A 9,474-nucleotide genomic window follows, 5' to 3' on the forward strand; every position below is an offset into this window, starting at 1 on the left:
TATGATGGTGAATTTCTGGTTAGTTTCTGTTGATCAACTTATTGCTTCAGCTCTATGATGCATCACTTAACATGAAATCACTAAATTACACAGCATTAAATTATGTTTATGTTAATGAATCAGTGTGGGCTACTTTTACTTTTAATACTTCAACAAGATAATAATACTTATATAGTAGTTTAATATTCACATATTGTTGCTTCTCTTAACATCAGATTTCTTCTTTTACCACTGGAAACCAAAAGCATTCAGTGGTACAACATATAAGTTCTTTAAAATACTAACCTTTAGTTCAGTCTACAGTAGCTGTTGAGTTAAATCTTTGTATCAGTTCAGAGAGACAGTTGACAATCCACAGAGAGACAGTAAACAAATCCAGATCGAGGGAGACAGGTATGGCATGCAACAAGGTTCCCTTGGAGGTTATGTGGTATTTGCTTTGACTCCTCACATTTTAGCAGCTTGATGATGCATCATATTTGAAATCATCCAAAAGCATTTTGAGAGGTTTCTACATGAGCCAACAGTGGTCACAGAACCTCCTCAACCATCACATGAATACAGTTCTTAGGTTTTCATGTGACAATAGTGATCCGTAACTTACAACGTCTAAAGGTTAACTGCTGCTAGTAACATGAAAAGACTGATTTCATGTTTCATGCGGTGTTCATCACTTTACAACAGTGAAAGAGTCCGATGGAACTGCCATTAAACCACTGCAGGAGTCTGAACAAAACAATGAGGGTGGAGTTAGAGCAAAGAACGTTACAAGAAGGACTTCACACAGAAAATCACACACAGTCCACAGTGATTTCAACATTTTATTTATTTGTAGTGAAGGTTTTTTGTACAAATACAGAATAATGTGACAAAAATAGAAGAGAAAACCTAAGCTCAAATTATCTTCATTACATAACATTGATCAAATGCAGGGTATTGTGTATTATGTAAAATATCCATTCATATATCATTAAGGGTTTTATTATTACATGTACCAGTTATATAAACTGTACAATGTCACTGCTGGTTGCCACAGTGTCATTCATCCCCGCACTGACTCCAAATATATACACACATTGAAACTAATATATATAAGGAAGGACAAAAATTAAAATGCAGATGTTGAGATAGACAGAAAACATTAAAAAATAATAAACATCAGTCTAACCTAATTGGTTTTACCAGTTTAATTAAAATGGCACCAGTTACCTCACAATGGCTGATAGGCTTCACCACAAAGAACAAGCTAGACAAGTTTTCTTGCTTTTTGTTTCTCTTTTGCCCCCCTCCCCCCTTTTTCTTTTAATTGCTATAATTGTTGTTGTACATACACAATGTTAAATGTAAAATATTCTGTTACTATGTGGATATTATGTAAGCGATAAGTGTGTGTATATGCAGAGAATATATAATTTTCTACTATTCTACGCCGACTCTATGTTTGGGTGTATGTATGTACATATATATGTATGTTGATATATACACACCTATTTATCGTATTTATCATTATAATTATTGTATTATTAGTAGTACTTTTGTTATTATTATCAAAAATCTACATGTGCCTTCTTGTTCTGTTGTTCCTTGTTTGTAAAATTAATTAAATGTGCAATGAATAGATGTTTTTTTAAAAAAATGGCGCCAGTTAAAGTTTCTATAAACACAAACTTTAACAAGATACATTCACAGACTCAAGTTATTTCAGATTGAGTAAAGTAATTTGACTGAAAGACAAAATCTGGAGGCAAGACAAGAAAACAAAACGATAAAATTATAATAGTAATATTTATTGTAGCTGTTTCCTCCTCCTTCACCTGATCAAACCTGCACATTTACCTGAAGTACTATAATGAGGGAGAAAACAAAGCTATTTCCAGCTCATTTAAAGTTACTAAAACAAACTGAAATGGGTCGAAAACTCACCTGAGGTCGATGATATTACCTGTAGTTAGGTTGAAATATGACTGATGTTCCGTCGCTGGTCCACAACGATAGAAACGGAAATTAAGGACGGTTCAGAAAGAATGTGGGAGGGAAGAAGGAGGATCCCATCCATCAACATTTCATTGTGCTCCGGAGTCAGAGAAAGAACTGTAGCCTAGCTAACTGACCGATGTTATCAAGTTAGCGTGATGCTAACTGACATATGTTATCAAGTTAGCGTGAAGCTAACTGACAGACGTCATCAAGTTAGCGTGAGGCTAACTGACAGACGTCATCAAGTTAGCGTGAGGCTAACTGACAGACGTCATCAAGTTAGCGTGAGGCTAACTGACAGACGTCATCAAGTTAGCGTGAGGCTAACTGACAGACGTTATCAAGTTAGCGTGAGGCTAACTGACCGACGTTATCAAGTTAGCGTGAGGCTAACTGACAGACGTTATCAAGTTAGCGTGAGGCTAACTAACTGACGTTATCAAGTTAGCTAGGTCAACGAAGCAATAAAATACAAACGACTAATACGCCCACAAATCATTTAAAACGTATCTGTAAGTGCTTTTAACATAAAACCAACATACGAAATTCGATTACATCCACAAAAATGGGACTATTTCGTTTATTTAATCCGACTGTTTTCACCTACCTCCGGGAGACAACTGAAGACTCACGTTCTCAGAGCTCCACAAGATGGCGCCGGAGCCACAGAGAGAAAACCTGATGAAAACAACCCGGGGAGAGAAGTGACTTTACAGCCTGTAAACCTGTGAACTGCTACTACTTCTAATACTAATAATAAATAGTATAATAATATGTAGTATGTTCATTGCTGCCATTATCATCGTAATCAGTTATTGCAATTATAATATATCATTGTTGCCATTATAATTGTTATCAATTCTCATCATTGTTATTTTGTCATTATTATTATATACAATCACAAACAAAATGTCACTTATTTACACGTTGTCGCTTGTCTATCGTGCGTCATGGTTAAAATGTTCTGTGTCACCTTCTGTTTGTGTTTGTCACGACTTGTTATTTTGCAATATTATGAACTTGTTAAATTCATTCATCGATGAAGCAGAGCAGCGGACACGTGTGTTAGTTCATATTAAGTTTGGTTCAGTGTTGGTTCTAGTTCATTTCATTATTGATGACAGGAGTCAAAACATCTGTTTGAATGATTCTGTCTCTGTCAGAATAAAGAACATCACTGAGAGCTGAGAACCATCATGACATGTGGTCCAATAAAGTTATTTCTGAAGCTCTTGCTTTAACTTTGTTGATGGTTTTTATAGAACACATCTGGTATGAATTTTCACAATAGTAACACGTACAGCATTGTGTGGCTATTTCTATCTTAGCTTTAATCAACAACATAAATATTAGAAATGTTTAAATGTCCGACAACACTGACAGTGAAGGATCAAAAAACATGCTGATGTTAATTGGTAAATACTTTCACCTGTGGAGGTGGTGACAGCTAGAGATGATCCATCATTAATCACAGTTTAATATTTATAAATTCTGATCTTAAAAGTGTTGCTACCATCACCTGTCAACAACAGCAGAATGAAGCTGCAGGTAAGAAACTGAACCTGTGAATACTGAAGACAGAATAATAAACAAACTCATCAGCAGATAGTCTGTCATTTCATCAGAGGAAGATGAACTGGGAGGTTTTCTAGCATCATCATCACCATCATCATCATCACAGCACATTAGAGAACTAAGGATGTCCATGCAGTCTCCCTTCAACCAGATGAATGGAAACTAATGGGCTGCTCTGTACATGAGGTCCTCCTTCTGTTTTCAGTGTGGAAACCTTTCAAATGACAATAAAACACAAACACTTGAGTTAAGATGCGGTGGATCATGGTTGATTTAAGCTCCTGCTCCCCTGTGTGGGGAGGTGGAGAGGGGGTGAGGGGGTCGCTGATGAAAATCAGCCCCTGTTATCGAGGCACAAGAGAAGTTAATAATGACAGGAAGTAAAACACAACAACTGACAGGAAGTAAAGAGGCGATCTCGACTTCATTAATGTGTCTTACAGCTTTATGTAAACTTTTGACTGAAACTCTGTATATCTATATAACAATAGAATAAAAATCAAACAAGGTTCAATAACTGAAGGGAAAAAGGAAAAAAACACACGTGTTAAATGAGAGACACAAAGACGAGTCTGACTCCAATCTTCATGTTCACGAGTCGAGTTTCTCTTCTCAAGTCTGAACTCGACATGCGTCATTAAAACATTAGAATGAACATTTGAAGCAGCCTGTCAGTTAAAAGCTCTTGTCGCTTGTGTAAGATTATAATGATGTTGACCTCCTGTTGCTCAGTTATGACCTGCCGCAGTGGACTGTGGTATTTATGAGCCTGAGGCGACCACCTGGACTTCTTCAAGAGGCTGCTGATGCATGTTGGGACATTTTCAGCACATACAAGAAAAAAACCTCATACATGCTGTTGGCTCTGTCTTCGACTGGAGGTGAGCGGTGACTTTAAAGACGTTTAGTCGTGCAATCAAATAACGTAAATACGAACCCCTGTTCGCTTTTCTCTAACACGATACAAAGGTCCCGTCATCAGTCCTACCTCAGTGAAGCAGCCACTTTGTTGTTGTTGACATCGAGTCAGAAGGTGTGTTTCCATTCACCTGTTTAAATCTGTGAAATTAAAAATAAACTCTCAAATGTTGTGAGGTGGTTTTTTTCAGACGATTGAACAAATTGAAATGGAAACACTTTCTTGTTGATTCAGGCCCGAAGGAGCCGGATCCGACCGAGAGGCAGGTGTTGGAAATCTCTGTCGTCACTTTTAATTTGAACGATGTCGCGAGAGGAGAAAACGCAGCTTTAATCATATAACATCAGCCAGTGGAAACACAGAACATTCACACCTGTGTTTTACCCACTTTTCTAAAAAGTCAGTTCTATTTGGTGTGTTTGTGTTTTATTTACACTCGTCTCTGTCCGACTCAAACAGCTGATCTGTGGAGTCATATGATAATTTAACTGTTCACGAACTGTGTTTCCAAAGTAAAGGGCTGTTTGACAGCAACATAAACCTGCACTTAAACTGATATTAGCTTTTTCCTGTGGACATGTTTTTAAAGTTGCAGATGTCCTCAGCAGCTCAGCAGCTCATCACTCAGCTGCTGCTGCTGGGAGCTGATCTGAATCTACTGCAGGTCAAACACTGACCTGAACCCCACGTCACAAAACCTGAACTTATCACTTTAACGTTTGTCACGTGGGTCAAAGAAATGCGTCAGTTTAAATCTTGTTATTGACTGACAACGACCTGCACAGTTGCAAACACCTCATCCTCATTTTCCTTTCTTTATTTTTCTCTCTGGTAAAAGAAGTTGACGTCTTCAGTCTTCCTGCCTGTAAAGCTCTGATTGGCTCAGTTCTTTTCCAACTCAGGCTTCAGGCGTCAGTGTGAACAGAACCAGACCTTTTTGAATTGGTGCTGGATCCAGGCCACTGTGAGAGCTTCACATCATCAGCAGGCAGCTGGATTTCAGGAGTAATGAGTTTCGGTGTTTGTGCAGAAAAACCACTGAGTCTGTCACAGAGATTAAAGTCCCTATATGGAGCTGTATATGTACAGGTTCTTCAAAACATGCACATTTGGTAAATGTGGGCCTGTTAGCCGACACAGTTTCCAGCCCTGCTTTAACACATCCAGATGTTTTTGCTTTTAAGTTTTGAGCTTCTTAATGAGAAATATGGAGGAGAATGAGGAGCAGCTGGGATTTAAAGAGTTAAAGGTCCTGAAACCTGTGGCTTTATAGATCTCTCTCCTGCAGCTCCGCAGGGTTTTACATGTTCATCACATCTGGGGCAGGAGGCCCCGCATGCCTGCGGCGGCGGGGGACAGGCGTCTGCATGTCTGCCGTCAGGACGGACACATAAATACCTGGACGTCCAGATGCCGCGCTCACTGTCAGACCGTCTGCAGGTGGAAGACACGACAGGAAGCTGAGAGACGCCAACATGGTCCCACTGAGGCTGGTCGCCTTCGGCTGTGAGTATCTGCTGTTTGGAGACGGTTTTACTCTCCTGGCAGATTTCTTCTGAAATACAAACACATATGGTGTAATAACTGTTTTGGATCGGTTGGATGTTGTATTACAGTAATTTATAAATGTCAGAATGCAGATTTACTCCCTGGACACCGTCCCGCAGTGGGACACATGAATATTGTGGATTATGATGTTAAGATCATTTTTCATTTGCTGATGACGGAGCTGTAACTTGTTCCTTCACTGACTCATCAAACCTTCACAGGATCAACGTTTTATGAAATTTTAAACAATTTTCTCTTTGATTTAATGAAGATGATGATGATGATGATGATGATACAAGCTTGATTTGACGTTCATCTTTTTTACTGTGGAGGTTTTACATTATGACATCAGACATTCAGACCTTCATAACGTCTCATTTTTAATGTTCAGAATTTAAAAAATTGATGATTTTATTTTATAATTTGTGAGTGAAGATGTTGGACACCTCCTCCTTTCATTCACCTTCCTGGCAGCTGTCACTTCCTTCACTTTATTGTTGGTAATAATTGTTTGTGACAGTTTTCGTCCTGACTTAGTGAAATACATGTTTGAAGTGACACGAGCTCGTGTTGTGTTTTCAGTGCTGGCTGCATCTTGGTATTTCACTCGTGCTGCTGGTGAGTCACAGTGATGACGGGCTGCATGTAAAATGTGTTGTTACTCATTTTAATTAATACTGCAACGATTAAACCCTAACTCATCTCTTTAACTTCTATCACTATTATTATTTTCTTCAGGTAAATACTTTTTATATTCATTATACTTCAGACTTTTATAATTACTATTTAAATACTGATTATTTTGAATGTTTTCACTTTTATCAAGCACATGACAATAAACCTGAAACTTTAAGTTTAAGACTCAATAATGGAAGATAGTTTATTTATTTTTTATTTCTATAATATTTAGAAATAGTTTTTCAAATTCTATTATTTATTCATGAATAAATAAATGTTTTTATAAATGTTTTATCTAATGAGAGTTTTATGTTGTTTTTGGAAATCCGTTTTTAAATCTGAAGTATTGATCGATGGATTAATCGTTCATTTATAAATTCTTTTTACAATTCCTGTTTTTAATGTCTATTAAAATACGAAATTAATTTTCCTGTGACGTCCCTGGTCCTCCATAATCGACCTGTAAAATAAACACTGACCAGTAAACGATGACGATGATGATGATGATGATGATGAGGATGATGAAGTCATGTCTTGCACTCTGACCTGTGTGTGTTTAAACAGAGGGAGAGGTCATCTACGCCTGTCTCAACGACACTGCTGTGATGTCATGTGGTAAGAAAAACACAGAGAAACACACTCATCGTCACTGTGCTGTCGTCATGGTGAACCTGCACCTAAATCACAACGTCATAACTCACCACGAAACGACCGACTGTCGGTTTGAAACTTTGGTTTTTCTTCAGACTCAATGAACCAGATACAAAATGTTAAACACAGGATTATTCATTAAGCATTTATTGAACTTTTAAAAACAATTCAACAGAAAAACAAATAAGAAAATAAATAAAAAAGTAGATAGATAGATAGACAGACAGACAGACAGACAGACAGACAGACAGACAGACAGACAGACAGACAGACAGACAGACAGACAGATAGATAGATAGATAGATAACTTCTGGCTCGTCTCTCCTCCAGACGTCGGCACCAAGATAAACCTGGATTACGTCCTGTACAAGGTCGGCGTGGGGACGAGGTGCGGGGAGGGAAAACGCCACCCGGACGACGGGCCCGACACCTACTGCTCCTTCCCCTGGGCCGAGATGGTGGTGGAGGATCTGTAAGAGCAGAGCTGACGCTCAGTCTGATTTATTGATTAATTATTAATTAATTTAATCCAAAGGGTGGAGTGACACCGACCCTGTTCTGGTTCTGACTTCCTGTCTCTGCGTCTCCAGCTGTGCAAACAGGAGGTCCTGCGAGGTCCCCGTCACCGAGCTGGTGTTCGGTGAATATCCCTGTAAGGAGCAGACCAGGTACCTGGAGGTGACCTACACCTGCGCCAAACCACCTCCTCCCCCTCCACCACCACCTCCTCCAACCAAGCCTGACTGTACGTACACACACACACACACACACACACACACACACACACACACACACACACACACTTCACAACATGTGAATATAAACACACGGTTCACTGGTGATTCAGTCTGAACTCTAGTTATTTGTCCTATAACATGAATAAATTCAGAATGTGCTTTCATCAGATCAGATCCAGTATCATCATGTTGTCTACAAACAGGAAGCAGGACGGCCTGGGGGGGGGGGGGCTTATCCTCTGATCCTCTCCTGTCAGCTGTGTGGACGTTGCGCCCCCTGCTGGCTCATTTTCACACCAGCTCTCCTCTTGTTTCTTCTGAGCGCGAAGATCCTGACACGTGACTCTCTCCATGTTTCTCTGCAGGTGAAGACAAACCGGCCGCTGAAGCCTGATGCCTCTAAAAACTTTATTGTTCATCGCCGTGGACAGAACAGTCTGAAGACACGTCACCTCCACGTCAGTGCTGACGATGATATTTAAAAATGAAATATTGATAATGTGTTAATGACATCATGACGGCAGATGTTTGGCCTCGCGGGTCTGTTGTTTATCACGTCATCTTGTCGCCTTTTCACGAGCCACTCGGTGTAACTGTTGTCATGGTTACAGACTCTCTCTCCACCCCCGACACTCGGATCTGAGTCTGACCTCACCATTCACCTGACGAGAAAGAGACAAAACACAAAGTTAAAGATGAATTCTTTCTCCATAGATATTGTGATTATGTCGTCAGTTAAAATCTGATATTGTGAGATCTTAAATAATCTGCTGATGTTTTATAATGTCTCTATGTCTCTATAAAACTTATCTCATTTAAAGTCAATAAAATAAATACTCAGTGAAACAGATCGTGTTTTCTTCTCTTTCTTACTACTGTAGAAAGCAGATGCCATTGAGTATCTGCTCTGAAGCCATTTCTATCACATCACATGGTCTTAATTAATCCATGTTTACATTCTTATAAATCATATATGTATGAATTATTATTATTGTTTTTAAACTCGGCAGGTGAAGCTGAATCAGTTGATTAATCCATTAGTTTATTGACAGGAAATGAATCAAATCATTGTTGATTGGTGTTTAGAGGCAGTTTCAGACAAGTGCTTTAAAAAAGACTAAATGTTTTTCCACTTTTATAAAATCATCATTTTGAGAGAAACAGCTCATGTAGTATTGACATATATAGTATTGACGCTGGGTGGCGCTGTCGCTCTGTCCAACAGGGTTTATTGATGCTGTTTATGTCACATTAGATAGAATAAAGTAAAGTACATTTTGAGTCTAAGTATTTTACCATTGTAAGTTGTAATAATGAAATTAAAAAAGTTTTGAACTGACACTTTTAATGATCATTTATCATTTTAGTTTTTATATCAATTACCTGTAA

At 38.6% G+C, this 9,474-nt stretch overlaps 1 long non-coding RNA gene across 1 annotated transcript; it reads left to right on the plus strand.

Moving 5' to 3' along the window:
• The first annotated feature begins 7,698 nt into the window (after nt 1–7,698).
• Nucleotides 7,699–8,942, plus strand: LOC130169375 (uncharacterized). Its single transcript, XR_008827820.1, has 3 exons — nt 7,699–7,820; nt 7,939–8,093; nt 8,451–8,942. It is a non-coding gene; the product is annotated as an uncharacterized LOC130169375 (long non-coding RNA).
• Nucleotides 8,943–9,474: the final 532 nt, after the last annotated feature.

This window comes from Seriola aureovittata, chromosome 5 (assembly GCF_021018895.1).
Source record: "Seriola aureovittata isolate HTS-2021-v1 ecotype China chromosome 5, ASM2101889v1, whole genome shotgun sequence".
In the NCBI taxonomy this organism is placed as follows: Eukaryota; Metazoa; Chordata; class Actinopteri; order Carangiformes; family Carangidae; genus Seriola; species Seriola aureovittata.